This window comes from Mesoplodon densirostris, chromosome 2, assembly GCF_025265405.1.
Source record: "Mesoplodon densirostris isolate mMesDen1 chromosome 2, mMesDen1 primary haplotype, whole genome shotgun sequence".
NCBI classification, from domain to species: Eukaryota; Metazoa; Chordata; class Mammalia; order Artiodactyla; family Ziphiidae; genus Mesoplodon; species Mesoplodon densirostris.
The window spans coordinates 134,772,573-134,787,957 of record NC_082662.1 but is presented as its reverse complement, the minus strand read 5'-3'; the positions used below and the strand labels follow the sequence as shown (position 1 = coordinate 134,787,957).

Genomic DNA, 15,385 nt, shown 5'->3' with positions numbered 1-15,385 from the left:
TTAGGAACTGTGGTATTTGATCATTCTAGGGCATCTTAGCTTTACCAGACTCAGATACAGGGCAGGGTTCTTACACTTTGTCTCCAGTGCTCCCAAGCCTTCTCCTAGACACTGGATTGTCGTGGGGATAACCAGCTCAGACCCCCCACACCCCGCATTTTTTTTTTTTTTTTTTGGTGCAGAAACTTTGGGTGGCCCAGAGAAAGGAAAACTGACTTGAGGCCCAGCTCTCAGATCCCTGTGGATACACTGCCTGCTCATCTATGTAAGTGAGGACTTTGGAACCAGGGACCATCCCTCGCCTACTTCTCTCTCATCACGATGGTGTCATTTCTTACTAAAATATTCCCATTCACCTTAGTTGTCTAAAAAGAGAGCATGCTTCAAGTTCTTGCCTATATACCTGCTATTTCCGTAACTTTTTTCTTCCTTCTCCCGAGATGGGATTGAAAAGAGCAGTTTCTCTTCTCTTCCCTTGGTACTTGCGGAAGGACTGTTTTCCAGCAGGGATGACATCATCTCTTTATTTTTCTGCCTCAGGATTTAAATAGAAGAAATGTGATCTACTTACGTGATAAGTCTGATTTGGCTAGAGCATGAAAAATAAATGGCTTTGGAATAAGAATCAAAAGAACCTTTTAACCCGTTTTCTTTTCTGCCCCACCTGGCACAGTTTATTCCCATATTTAGTTTCTTTGCTGTAATCTAATGGAACTGTAGCTCTATCATAGGGGAACAGTGGCTGGGACCTTTTCCCAGGGGCTGGCCTAATTCTCCTCTCCCCATTTCTTCCCCCTCCCCCCAACCCAGATCATGGCTCTCCACCCCCGCAGAGTTCGGCTGAAGCCCTGGTTGGTGGCCCAAGTGGATAGTGGCCTGTACCCTGGGCTCATCTGGCTACATAGGGACTCCAAACGCTTCCAGATTCCCTAGAAACATGCCACCCGGCATAGCCCCCAACAAGAGGAGGAAAATACCATTTTCAAGGTCAAGGTACTCTTTTACCATCTGACTTGAAGTGTTTTCCAGTTCTCTCAGACCTTTCTGGTTTTTTGTTTTCCTGTTTTCAATTTTGGCTTGAAGAAGGTACTAGATCCAAAATGCTGATGCAACAAAAAGAATGTTTATGATGGGGGGTGGGGGCAAACTTAGCAGGCATAGTAATTTCTCTTGTTGGGGCATGTCTGTTACGGTTGAGGCCATTTATTCTTTCCCATTGGTCAAAGCTACTCAACTCACATCCGAAGGGATCCCAGGTGTGATTGGCTAAACTTCTGTAAGTGCGTGTATGCTGTGTATGTTGTTCTAGAACTCCCAAGGGTCAGCCAGCAATCAACCCTTCATTCACTCAGGGCTCTTGCTCTGGCCCGGGAATGGCTGTCCAGATCAGGGCAGAACTCCTGAGTGTTAGCAGGCTCCTAACAGCCTGTACAATGGGTGTCGAGGGCCCTTTGCAAGTGTTTCTTTTGATGTTAAAACATTTTGCCCCATCCATAACCTCCGCTTAAAAATGAAAGGTGATTTAATTACAGGTTTTTATTCTACAAATATGTTTTCCTAACTAAAGAGTAGCTCTGATGTGAGAGTTATTTTGCTTCACTGAAAATAAGATTGAATCACGTGGCATTTCATAAAATGTCAGTGAAACCAAAGTCTAAGACAGAAGTAGGTGGGAAGCTCGTTGTGGGAAGGGGTATTATGTGGTTTGTAACTCCGGAGCCCATGCCTCTGCTCCAGACCAACTTCTCTGCTGGTCAGTCTTCCATCTCATGAGTAGCTTTAGTTCCTGCACTCCCAAGACACGGAGAAATGAGTTTGCCCATTTCTTCCCTGACTATAAGTTGGAAGTCAAAAGTGAAATCCAGTCCCTGCCCTGAGCCTCTCAAGATTGATGCTCCAGGTTCTTGCTGAGACTGGGCCAGGAAAGGTGGGCTCATACCTCAAAGGAGAGCCAACTTAGAGTTGTTTCCCACCCAACTCAATTATATTGGGTGTAGAGATGAGAGGTAGAAGAAAAATTGGCCTGTGAATATTAGAAAGTAAATGAATGCTTTTAATGTAAACATTAAATAATGATATGAAAGTGGTAAGGAAAACATCTGTAAATCAGCACCAATTACTGGAGCTGGCATCAGAGGGGGATGGACCTGCCCTGGCCCAGCTGGCCTCTCGCTGTGGCCTTGGTCTGAAACTGGACTTGCTGTTGAAGTGCCTGGTGGTGGCTGGCCATGTGGGAGGAGACTGGTTCCTGAAAGCTCCACTCGTGAGAATGTTCTGTATGCTTAGGGCTTGAGGAAAAATTGGCTGTGGGAAGCTGCTTTGTCCTACTTATATCTGTGTATCTGTTTGCAGAATGCTAAGGGAGGGCCTGGGTGTCAGGAGAAGAGTGAGGGTGCTTTCACAGATCCCAAGCTCTGACAGGCCTTTGGCAGGATATGGGGTGTGGGCCGTTCTGACTAGCATTAAGTGGGTGCCTGCTGCATACCCTAGGTCCATTATCTCATTTGCTTCTCGAAAACACTGTAAGGGGGGCGGCACCCTCGTGTTACAGGTGCAGAAGCTGAGTCTCAGAGGGGCTAAGTAACTTGCCCAAGTCACACAGCCAATAAGCGGTGGGGTTAGGGTTTGAACCCAGGCCTATCAGCTCCCCCATTGTCAGACGGCCCCTTCTGACCAGGAGCTGGAAAACCTGGCTTCAGATCCTACTACCATCCCTTGCATGTGTGGTCTTGAACAAGTCACATAATCTCTTTGGGCTTTAGCTTCCCCTTCAGTAAAATGGGGCTAAAACCAGTCTTGCCTGCCTCATAGGATTGTTGTGAGAATTGAGTGAAATCAGTGTGTGGGAAGGGACTCGTAAATTGCCATAAAAATGCAGAGACTGTCCATTTTAGGAAGAGAAATAGGGACCTGCCCAGTGACCAGAATCTCAGAGGCAAGACTCAGAATGGGTTTGAATAAGGGATGTTTATAAAGCACAACGATTGTCATGTGGTGGGTACCACCCTCTGCTGCATCAGCCTCAGGTTCTCTGCATCATCTGAGTGGGCCCTGGGGAATGGCTGTGTTGTGAGCAGGATGTTAGTCTGGCTGCTCTCTGTGGAGGGGCAGGGATTCAGGGAGCCACAGAAATTTTGCAGACCTGTGCCAAAGTCAGCACAGCCCAAGCCAGCTGGATGGGGCCAGAGCGGGAGTGGGCACGGAGGATCAAGCAAAGAGAGGGGAAAACGTGAGGAGGCAGCAGCCAGGTACTGCCAGGGGCAACTGGAGACGTGCTTCTCCGACACTAGGGACTGACGAGGTTGAAATCCCCTGCAGGGGGTTGGATGGAATGGAACCTGCTGAGTGCCCAAGGGCAGCAGCTTTGTCAAACTGCTTCATTCCATACTGCACACCAAGTGGAGGAGCCCCCAGGTCTGAGAAGGTGGTAAGAAGAAATGAGTGCATTGGAGGAGAAGGATTTAGCTTGGCTGTTGAGAGAAGCTTCCTCATGATTGTGAGGCTCTGCAGGGATTGACTGAGGGAGACCAGAGAGCTCAAAGGACGGGGCCGGAAAAGTTCCATTTCGGCTTGAGGAAGTAGTCTAGTTCAGGAGCAGAGGCAGGGAGTTGGGACTGGACAAGCGATGTGCCCTGTCCACTTGAACAAGCTGCCGTGTGCTTCCTGACCTTGAGTCCTCTGCAGAAGACATCCCCCTTTTCTGCACCAGCACATACGTCACAGCGCTGAAGAAAGTGTAGACATCTGAGATACGTTAACAGTGGGGGAGGGCTGATATCCCGTGAACAGACACACAAATGCCCGTTAGACCTGGAAATTGAAAACCAGAGAGGCGGGGCCGCACTGGTCTTGGCCCAGGCCACCAGCCACTGGTGTTCCCAGCAAAATGTTCCCAATGTGGGAGTTTGAGGAAGCAGGGAAAGGCAGGTGGTGTGAGTTTATTAGGACTTGAGGCCCTCAGCCTCGCACTGAGGCCAGCTGAACCCCCAGAGCGTGCTTCCTGCCCTCCTATGGGCTGCTACTCCTAAAGGTACTTGGTTTCAACAGTTATTTGTTCATCAGATTAAAGACTGAAGGGAGAGGGAGCAGCAAGCCTAAATTCTTCATATCATACGCCAACTCCCTTTCTCTTCTCATTATATAAGCAATTCATGTGAAAAACAAATAAGGCAAACAAAACAAAAGAAAATTACCTGAAATCTTGCTATCCAAAAGTTACCATTAGTATTTTGGTGTATACTTGTTCCAGATTTTTCTTTATTTTCAACCCTTCATTAAGGCCATTGTAGTCTTGACAGATGATGCTGGCACAAGCACTTCAGATGAGGCTCCTCTTTTTAAAATATTGTATTTGCATTTGGCTTAATTTCTCTCAGGCCCTGCCTTGCCTGGTCCCCAGCGTGGTGTTTTCTGCTGCAGTCTCTGTCAATTGGAGTTGGGGTGATGGGGCGGTCAGGCAGGGCTGTGTGTATCTGTGTCTGTATGAGGGAGGGCGGGCACACTTTCCAGTGTTTCTGGGCAACAAGCAGGCACTCACTGCAGTTTCCTATCCCTCAGGCCTGGGCTGTGGAGACAGGGGAAGTACCAGGAAGGGGTGGACGACCCCGACCCAGCTAAATGGAAGGCCCAGCTCCGCTGTGCGCTCAACAAGAGCAGGGAATTCAACCAGATGTACGACGGCACCAAGGAGGTGCCCATGAACCCAGTGAAGATATATCAAGTGTGTGACATCCCCCAGCCCCAGGGCTCTATCATTAACCCAGGTGAGGCCCCAGCTGCTGGGGAGAAGGTGGACAGTGTGCCAGGTTCCGGGCTGGACCCTTAAAGCAATAGTCGACTTGGAAGTCGCCTCGCTTACAAAGTTGAAGACTGGTAAATAAAGCAAGAAATCCTGTCCCTAGAAAGAACCCAGAGAACAAAAGATATAAACTCAGCACAGTCTTCCTGCCCACGCAGTGGAACAGTAAAGCATTAGAAAGAAGAGGGGGTATTGAGTTCTATAAAAAATAACTTCTCTTGGGACTCCACACTGAGAAGAGAGGCCAGGTAGTTTAGAAGAAGGAGGGATTAAAACTTAGAAGGTCTTGAGTTATAAACCTCGGTCTTTCCATCTCACTACTTGTGGGACATTGAATCAAGTCATTCAACCTTTTGAGCCTAAGCTTCTCTCACTATAAAATCTGGGTTCTCATCTTTCCTGTGTATTTCAAAGGCTGTTCTAAGAATCAAACGACATGACATTATGAAGGCTATTAAGTTCTCTTTATAAATGATGGGTAAGTGATCATTTAATTTGTATGGTATTTTTCCTAGGAGAATACCACCTGATCCCTATATTTACTCAATGTTTAGCAAGTTCCGACTAAGAGCCAGATAATTTAGACTTGACCTCCAGTGAATCGAGTGAGGCTCTGCCATGAGGGAAGGGTCTGTCTTCACAGTAAGCTTATAAAGGAGAGAAGCTGTGCTCCTTGGGTCCTTAGAAGGGATGCTAATGTGTAGAAAGGGGTTTAGAGTAGGAATTAAAAGGTTTCTAGGAGAAGGGAGTAGGGTCTGCAGCTCCTGGATAGGGGAGGGGATGAGAGCTTGCACTGGGGCTCCATAGGAGGAGCTGGGAGTGGGGTGAACACCCTTGGTTCCCACTCTTTGGCACTGAGGGTGCACACCGAACCCAAGGAACCTCTGTGCTGGCAGTGCCTAGCTTGAACAGTGGGTCAGCTGCAGGGATGACACTGCAACATGAGCGCCTCACGTTTGACCTTTGTGTGTGTGTGTGTGTGTGTGAGTTTCTCGGGTAGGATCCACTGGATCTGCTCCTTGGGGTGAGAAAGATAATGATGTGGATGAAGAAGATGAGGAAGATGAGCTGGACCAGTCACAGCACCACGTTCCCATCCAGGACACCTTCCCCTTCCTGAACATCAATGGTGAGTGGGGTGGGGGGTGGGACAGAGGCATGGAGAGGATGTAAGGGGCTTTGATTTTGCAACCGTTGATACCATATCCACCATTGCACTGGGAGCAGCGACCAGGCCCTGGGGCCAGGCTGCCAGTCTGTTAGCAAGTAGGAGTCATAGGCAAAGGAACTCCGTAGGCATAGTTATCCCAGTGGGGTGGCTTCTAGGCAGAGAGAGCATCTTCTGAATCTTATGTGATAATTCAGAGAAATTAAAAAATTAAATTCCTTCTCAATCCCGCATACAAATACACAAGCTGTTATAAATGTTGCTGATTTCCTTCAGGCCAAGTGCAGGGATCATTTTCGTGAATTGTAGGCAAACTCTTCTGCTATTTCCCTCGGTACAAATTTTCTGTCACCGCCTTAACAGCGTCTGCTAAGGCTGTATCATGGGAAACTTGTGGCTCTACAGCTCTTAATACTAGGCTCTGATAAAATTTCTCTACTAGAGACTTTTATCTTTTTTTAATTAATTAATTTATTTATTTTTTGTGGTATGCGGGCTTCTCACTGTTGTGGCCTCTCCCATTGTGGAGCACAGGCTCTGGACACGCAGGCTCAGCGGCCATGGCTCACGGGCCCAGCCGCTCCGCGGCATGTGGGATCTTCCCGGACCGGGGCACGAACCCATGTCCCCTGCATCGTCAGGCGGACTCTCAACCACTGCGCCACCAGGGAAGCCCTATCTTTTTTTTAAATTGACTTTTTGAATTCAGCTTCCCAGGAAAGAGTTTAGAGGTTGGAGGGTCACTGTGAGACAGAGCAGGTACTGCGTCTCCCATTGCACGTTCTGAGGACGCTCAGACACAAGGTGAACTGCTCTTCCACAGCATCTTCACTTGAACTGTCCACTGATATGCTCCTAGTCATATGACTTGCATTCAGTTGAGTAGCTTTTCACTACTTTTCTAAGTTCCATCTGGCTGCTAGGGTCAAATGAGATACTTTTGCCACCTAGAAAATTTAGTATATCAAGATGATTCCTGTAGGATTTTGGAGTCCCCTTCCCTAGGTGATGCCCCTTCTTTTGAGAATCAGGAAATGACTCTTATCTGTCTACTTGCCCTCCTTGACTTACCCTGTCATTTATTTATTTATTTATTTATTTATTTTTTTTTGTGGTACGCAGGCCTCTCACCGCTGTGGCCTCTCTCGTCGCGGAGCAGGCTCCGGACGCGCAGGCCCAGCGGCCATGGCCCACGGGCCCAGGCGCTCCGCGGCATGTGGGATCCTCCCGGACCAGGGCACGAGCCCGCGTCCCCTGCATCGGCAGGCGGACTCCCAACGACTGCACCACCAGGGAAGCCCCTACCCTGTCATTTATAACCTTGCAACCAAGTGATGAGTAAAGACAACGATCATAGAGCTCTCTCAGGTTAATATTGCCACAGCTACATTCCCACTTGGTGCAATTTTAAGATTTGGACATTTGGAAATGTGAGATCCTTTCCCAAATCTTTGGCTCACTCATTCTGTTATTCTCACCCCTTAAAAGGATGCAACCCATTTCCAGGATCATGATTTCCCTTTTTTTTTTTTTCATGTTTTTTTAAAGCTAATATTGTGTGTCCTTACGTTATGGGCCACCTTGGATCCTTTATGGAAACATGTGAACGTATATTAAAAATAAAAAAGTAAAATGGGTACATAGATATAACCAGACTCGTACACAAAGGGTCAAAGAAACCTTAACCTCTGTGATTTCAGAGCTGTTGGGCAGAGGAAGAAGAATTGTTGAAGGATAGATGCTTAAAAGGTGAGGCTAGGAGGAAAGATCTGTAAACTTTGGAGTGAGCCAACTTTGACAATAGCAGGGATATAGGATGTGTTTTTCATTCTCTCTTTTAAAAGCTTTAACTGGATACTTTTGAATAAATAATACTCTTACATGGTTTAAAATTCATAATGGTACAAAAAGGAAATCAGCTGAAAGGTTTTCCTTCTAACCTGTCTGAACAGTTCCTTCCCTGGAAGAGAGACAGATCTTTCCAGGTTCCTGAGTATCCTTCCAGATGTTTCATGCATGTAAAAAAGTATGTGTTTGTTTTTAAAGGAATTTCTATACATTAACACTTACTCGAAGCTAATCAACCAATTTAGTTGAGTTCATTACGGAAGACAACCAGTTTCTGTTTAATTGCTGGGTTCAAATTTTGTAACAGGGAATCTCTCATTCATGCCTGTTCTAATTTAACCCCAGGGAGTGCCCACTTGTCTGTTAATCATCAGCAAATGCATGTTTTCAGAATTATGAGTTTATGAGAGAACTAATAAGATTAGGAAGCAGAAGCAGCAGAGCCTTATTTCTTTTGGTGTTTGTTGGGGGAATTACTGATGGGCTGCCACACGGAGTTGTGGTCCAGTGTTGGACCTTTTAGGTTTGAGAGCTTCGGAGCCAGGTGATATGCATGTGTGGTGCTCCTGCCTGCTCACCCACATCCTTCTGTTCTAGGTTCTCCCATAGCACCAGCCAGTGTGGGCAACTGCAGTGTGGGCAACTGCATCCCCGAAGCAGTGTGGCCCAAAACGGAACCTCTGGAGATGGAAGTACCCCAGGCACCTATACAGCCTTTCTATAGCTCTCCAGAGCTGTGGATCAGCTCTCTCCCAAGTAAGTGAGCCTTGATTTTCTAGCTGGATCTTCAGCTCCTATTACAGTCCATTTCCTGCCCCACCTTCTGCCTCCATTTCTTTGCCATGTATAGAATAGTCCCCCAGGTAGCCTCTGTGTCTGGTTCCTGGCTGGCTGATGAGTCACCAGGAACTAAAGAAACATTAGCCCATACCTACTTGCCCATGGGGATGCTCTGATTGATGCTGTGCAGCTCTAGGTTACTCACCTGTTAGGTGGGTGGAAGGCCTGGGTTTATCAGTTTGCCCAGGGGATTTGTGGGATGGGGAAGTTAATGACTGTGGATTTGGTCAAGAAGGCTCTTGGGTTTTGAGGGACTTTAGGACCCAGAGAAAATCTCTTTCTGAATTGGGTACAAATTGATCTCAGTGAAGAATCATTGTCATTGCACCTCCCTTTCACACTACACATGGTAGGGGAGGTGCGGGGGGAGTACTAGCACTTTGTCTAAGAGGCTGATAGCTTTGATAAGACCTATATGGTTCAATGGACACTTGCTGAGTGAAAATTTACTTTGTTGTGAACTGTGTCCTTCTGTGATATATTATTAGAACATATCAACGGTGTGTGCTCATCTGTGTAATTTTCAGAAATATGCCTTGGTATTTCTTATTGTTCCTCTGGTGTCTTTAAACAGTGAGCCAAAAATGATACACAGGGCTTCCCTGGTGGCACAGTGGTTGGGGGTCCGCCTGCCGACGCAGGGGACGCGGGTTCGTGCCCCGGTCCGGGAGGATACCACGTGCCGTGGAGCGGCTGGGCCCGTGAGCCGTGGCCACTGGGCCTGCGAGTCCGGAGCCTGTGCTCCGCAGCGGGAGAGGCCACAACAGTGAGAGGCCCACGTACCGCAAAATAAAAAATAAAAAAAATTTTTTTTTTAAGTTACGTATTTTATTAAACACACAATAATAATAATAATAAAGATATTTAGATTGTCAAAAGATTACATATTTTAACTTTTGGCATCATCTCGTGGATGGAGAGGTTCCACATGTTTATTGGTCTTTTGAAGTGATAACTTTAAACATTTTTATCCTATAGATATACTTGTGAAATTATACCAGACAAAAAAAACTCACTGAAAGCACTCCTTCATATTCATACAACTGCAGATCCAACTGAGGATCCATCACCTCCACCACTGACAGGTCACAAGGGCTAAAATAATAGTTACAGCTAACATGTACTGAGTACTATATAAGTGTTAGGTCATATAATCTTTAAATAATCCCATAGGGTAGGGATTATCATTATAGTCATTTTACAGAGGAAGAAACTGAGATGTAAAGAGGTTAAATAATTTACTAAACCGAAACAGGCAGTAAAGGTGAAGCCAGGCTTCCAACACAGGCAGGCCTACTTTGGAGCACCCTTGCTGCTCTATTGCCCTGGGCTGCCACTCAGGGCAAAACCCTTCAGAGTGAGCAACAGGACGTATCAGATATGATACATAAAGTAATCTTGTTACAAAGTTGAAAATTATCCCAGCTCTGAATTTATCATTGTAATCACAGAAAATTATAATATTATAACTCATAGTTATTTTTATGTCTGTTAAATGGTATTAACCAGTGGTTAATCATTATCCTGAGCAATGCTAGGGAGGCATGGCTGTCATTCAATAATAAGGAAATTATTAAACAGATCGTAGCACACTCACATTATGAAAGATTGTGACAACACTAAAAAGTAAAAATGTGAAAAAAGGTAAAAACATGAAAACTTTATAATACAGTATCAAGTGGAAAGAAAACACTTAACTGTAGATTCACAACACAAAATCTATATTTAAAAAGAAAAAGATGGGGCTTCCCTGGTGGCGCAGTGGTTGAGAGTCCGCCTGCCGATGCAGGGGACACGGGTTCGTGCCCCGATCCCGGAAGATCCCACATGCCGCGGAGCGGCTGGGCCCGCGAGCCATGGCCGCGGAGCCTGTGTGTCCGGAGCCTGTGCTCCGCAACGGGAGAGGCCACAGCAGTGAGAGGCCCGCGTACAGCAAAAAAAAATAAAAAGAAAAAGAAAAAGAAAAAGATGTGTGCATACAGGCAAAAACTAGAAGGGAATGTAAAAAATATGAAACTAATTTGTATTTGGGTGGTAAGATGAGGTCTTTCTTTTTCTATTTTAAAAATTCTTTTAAGGGTATCAGATTACCCCTTTATAGAACTGAAAAAAAAAGAAAATGAAAGAAAATCTGAAGGCCCTCTAACCCATTTCTCCACCAAGCTGCTTTCATTATTGGTCTTCAGAGCCCTGGAATGCTCTCTGCAGAGCAGGCTGACAGCCATCTAACATGTCAGCGCTCTGGTGAGATCAGTCTGGGTTCATTTTACTGCATCAATTCAAATATTCTCTGTTATGGATAATAGATTGTGCTGAGTATAAAACAGATCTGAAAGGTTAGGGTAGAAATGTAGATGTAAGATGTATTGAAAAGGCTCTGGAGGACATTACAGTTTGGGAATGTGAGGCCATCTGTGAAATAATTGGCATTGTTTAACTGAAGCTGTGGCCAAAAAATGACAATTTAAACTAGGAAGGAAAATTGTCAGTTTCAGAAAGAGGATAACACTATCAAATAACCTAATCTTACCAGAGAGCAAACGTCTCTGGAATTACAGTGTTGGTGTGTACGGTTACCATGGTTGAGGTTCTTAGAATTCTTGGCTTCAGACAGTTAGTTACTGGCTCTGATGACCCAGGCTTGTGGAAGTGAAGTAGAGTAAGTGGAAGCACGTTTTAAAGAATAGAAGCTTCATATTTTTAATTTCTTCTTAAGTGACTTTTGGTAGCTGAGTAATTTAGGTAAGTATATTGTTTTTAATAAATAAGGTGGCTTTTTAGTGATAAACTAGAAGTTCTCAGAGTCCTGTTATTGGACAACTCACCCTGGGGAGAGGAGGGCAGTGCTTTAATTGAACCCTAAAAAGCAGTAGTTTTTAAAGTTCAGAAAGGGGTATGGCATACCTAGGGGATAACTCATGATGATATTTGATTTGGAGATAAGCCTCATTTTGTATTCTGACAGGCCCAAGGGGACACAATCCGAAACAAAGTCTAAAGGGAGAAACTAAGTTGCTCTGAAGACTAACACCCAGTTTTTCCTTTTAGTCCAAACAGATCGGTGTCTGGGAAGGCCCTCCTTTTCTGGCCTACCTTCTTCTTCGCTTTTCTATCTGTCCATTCTAACACACACACACACGCACACGCACGCACACACCTTCCACCCCAGCCTCAGGCTTAAAGTTGCATCCTGTCTGGGCCCTTCCAGGTCAAAGCCAGTGAGATGGTCCTTCTCAGGAGCCTCAGATGAAAAGTAACCTGTTCCTTGCTCAGTGCTGAGACCCACAAGAATGGATCCACAGTTAGCTGTGCATTGGGGTTAAGCCTTTCAGATTCTTAGCGTCTATACAATAGATGAATCTCATGCCAATATTGATCATCTCTCACAGCGTAACTGGGAGGTTTTAGTACAGTAAAAGGTCCTCTTATCAACAATGATGACACAAAGCAACAAAAAAAGAGGACTGAGAATTCTGTCCTGCCATGAATGTGAAGTTGTAACTCCACTGTTAGAGAAGCAAACTTGCAAATGGACAAGTTCAGAAGATACTTATCTTCTCCTGATGAGTTTAGACTGTATCATCTCTGAGAATGAATATTTGTCTTAGGGATGTTTGTATGGACATCTGATTAAACAGTTAGCAGCTAGACACTTGGAAGACTAAAGAGAAAAGTCTGCAAGTCTGCACTGGGGAAAACTTGAATGGGAACAGACTTAAGTATGCCCACCCTGAGCTGCTCTGCAAGACTTAGGGTTCCAAGCTCCCCTCACCAAACACCCCTGGTACCTTCGGCAAAATGTGGGTTGCCAAGGCCACCAGGTACTATTCTGTTGAATGTCTGTGAACTTATTCTAAAGTGAGTAACTTAGACTTCAGGAAGGCATTGCTGAGAAAATACTGGAGGGACAACTTCTTTTGAGCAAGGTTGCCATTTCCCAAAAAATGAATAAGGAGTCATCCAGTAGAGTGGAAAGGGGGAACAAGATTAGAACTAGTAGCACCCATAGGGGGCCCTCCATGGGTTAACTAGGGGTTAACTTCATAGTGCTATTTCTTGGAGTATAGGAAAAGTCATACTAGCATACAGTTTAAAATTTTTTCTTTCATAATTGAGATTCCCGCTCATTACCCCAACCCTACCATAAAATCTGATAATCCTATACCTCCCTGTGTGATGTTGTGAAGGGTAAAGCAACAGGGTTCTAAAGCATAGTGTTTCTTATCCTATATTCACCCCTTCATGGGAGCTCATAGAGGGCTCAGCATCTATCAAGGCGACCATATCCCAAAGTTCAGGATATGACCATCAACAAAGGGACCTGGAAATAGTGAGGAGAAGCACAGAATGCCAGCCAGTAAATGCCAGGTGGTCAACTCAACAGGGGCCTGATCTAAATCCTTCTCTTTACTAACCCACACTGGAGGAAGGGGACCCTCAGGTAGAGGCAGGCAGATGATTAGACTATCTATCTCTACTTGAGTCTAATTTGGTAAAGCAGAGTTTCTTAAATCCATCTTATCCAGATTTTCAAAACACTAGCATAGTTACACAAATAACTCTAAATTTATTTTAGTTTCCATTGAATTATATTTACTTTCCATGTATCATTTATACATTTTTACAGGTACGCTTTTGCTTTTTTACATTGATTTGGCTTGCTAGTAGTTTATTTTACTGCTTTTGTTTTCTATTGGTATTTATACCTCTCTCCACAAACACACACGAGGACCAGTTCCTGAATTTATTTATGAATAAATAAATGAATTCTACTTTAAATTCCAATTTATTCTATTGCTTTCCCCTTTTATCTCCCTTTTATTCTTACCTCCTTTCTTTTTTTAGAAATTTATTTGAAAATAAATAAATGGCTAATTTGTTTTTAAACCCCCTTATTTAAGTAATGAAAATATTTAAGACTACGAATACAAAAATATTTAAGACTATGCCTTGGCCATATCTCATAGATTTTGTTCTTAATATTCTCATTAGCATTGTTTTCAAGTCATTCTTAGTTACAGATTTGGTTTCCTCTATATTTCAAGAGCAAACCAGGAGGATTTTTTTCCCAAGAGGTTGAAATGTTTATTTCTTCCAACTTTTGCTGTTTCTTTCTTTCTTTCTTTCTTTCTTTCTTTTTTTGCGGTACGCGGGCCTCTCACTGTTGTGGCCTCTCCTGTTGCGGAGCACAGGCTCCGGACGCTCAGGTTCAGCGGCCATGGCTCACGGGCCCAGCCATTCCGCGGCATATGGGATCTTCCCAGACCGGGGCACGAACCCGTGTCCCCTGCATCGGCAGGTGGGCTCTCAACCACTGCGCCACCAGGGAAGCCCTGCTATTTATTTCTAATTTTACTGTACTATGGTTAGAAAATCCTGCTGTAAGAGATAAAGTTGTTTTAATGTTTGCTTTTTTCTATATTCTTTTGTATGCATGAAATATAATAATTTTTATTGTGGTAAAATATACGACATAAAGTTTAGAATTTTAACCATTTTTAACTGTACAGTTGAGTGGCACTACTTAAGTAATTCACATTGTTATGCAACCATCCACCATTATCCATCTCTGGAACTTTTTCATCATCCCAAACTGTGCTTTTGGTGTCACATTCAAGAAATCATTGCCAAATCCAATGTCCTGAAGATTTTGCCCTAAGTTTTCTTCTAAGAGTTTTATAGTTTTAGCTGTTACATTTAGGTCTTTGATCCGTTTTGAGTTCATTTTTATTTATGTGATAAGGTTCCGACATCATTCTTTTGAGGGTAATACATTTTTAAACAGAAAGCAAAGAATCAGAAAATATCAGCTCCAGAAAGGGCCCTCCCCATTTACGAATGAAGAAATTGGGATAGTAATAAAATAGTAAGCTAAGCTCACACAACTGATTGAGGGCGGCAGCAGGCTAAAAGTCAAATCCTGTCTATTTTCAATGCATTACACTAGACTAATGTTTGCTTTTTTTAAATGATGCTTGCTTTATGATCAATACGGTGAATTTTTTGATACTTCATGGGCATTTGAAAATAAGGTACGTTCTCTGTTTTCAGAGTTCTCTGTGGGTGTGTGTGTTTCTCTTTCTTTCTGTCCATATAGATAGATAGGTATGACAACCTTATTAATTGTATTATTCTCAGAACATAGTGTTAAGAGCTCAGGCTCTGATGCCAGGCAAACCTGTGTGACCTTGAACTCACACTTGTAACCTCTCCAAACCCCAGTTAAAGTAGAGGTGGTATCCCATTGAATGCATAGCCCTAAAAGGGATTTCAATCTTCATACACATTTCTTTCTGACTTTCAGTGGAACCCAAATAGTTGGCCCACAGGAACTCCTATTACCGTCACCTGTCCTCTCTTATGCTCTAGCGCCCTAAACTCCCAGAACCTTCTCATACTTCTGTGCCCATAACATTCTCTTACTCTGCCATTTTGGTCTCCCCAGCCCCTCTGTCCTCATTCCCATCTCCATGTGCCAAGCTTCAGGCGCAGGACCTTGGGCTATTGTCTCTCATCCTGAGGGAATGTCGTTTCCCTTCAGTCCCAGTGCTTGAGAATCCATCCTCTTCATGTCCCCCTGCCTCCTCCTGCTCTCTTCTCCTCAGAGAATGGAGGCAGTAGTAGGCACCCGAGAAGGTCGTGACATACCCCCAACCTCTTAATAATTGTTACCTTATCATAGCTATTGAAAAGTCTCATTACGTGCCTCACATGTGAAGTCTTAGACTTCA

The 15,385-nt window shown here is 44.4% G+C and overlaps 1 pseudogene; it reads left to right on the top strand.

Moving 5' to 3' along the window:
- Positions 1-8,578, top strand: part of LOC132476204 (interferon regulatory factor 6-like) — a 34,204-nt pseudogene extending 25,626 nt beyond the window's left edge.
- Positions 8,579-15,385: the final 6,807 nt, after the last annotated feature.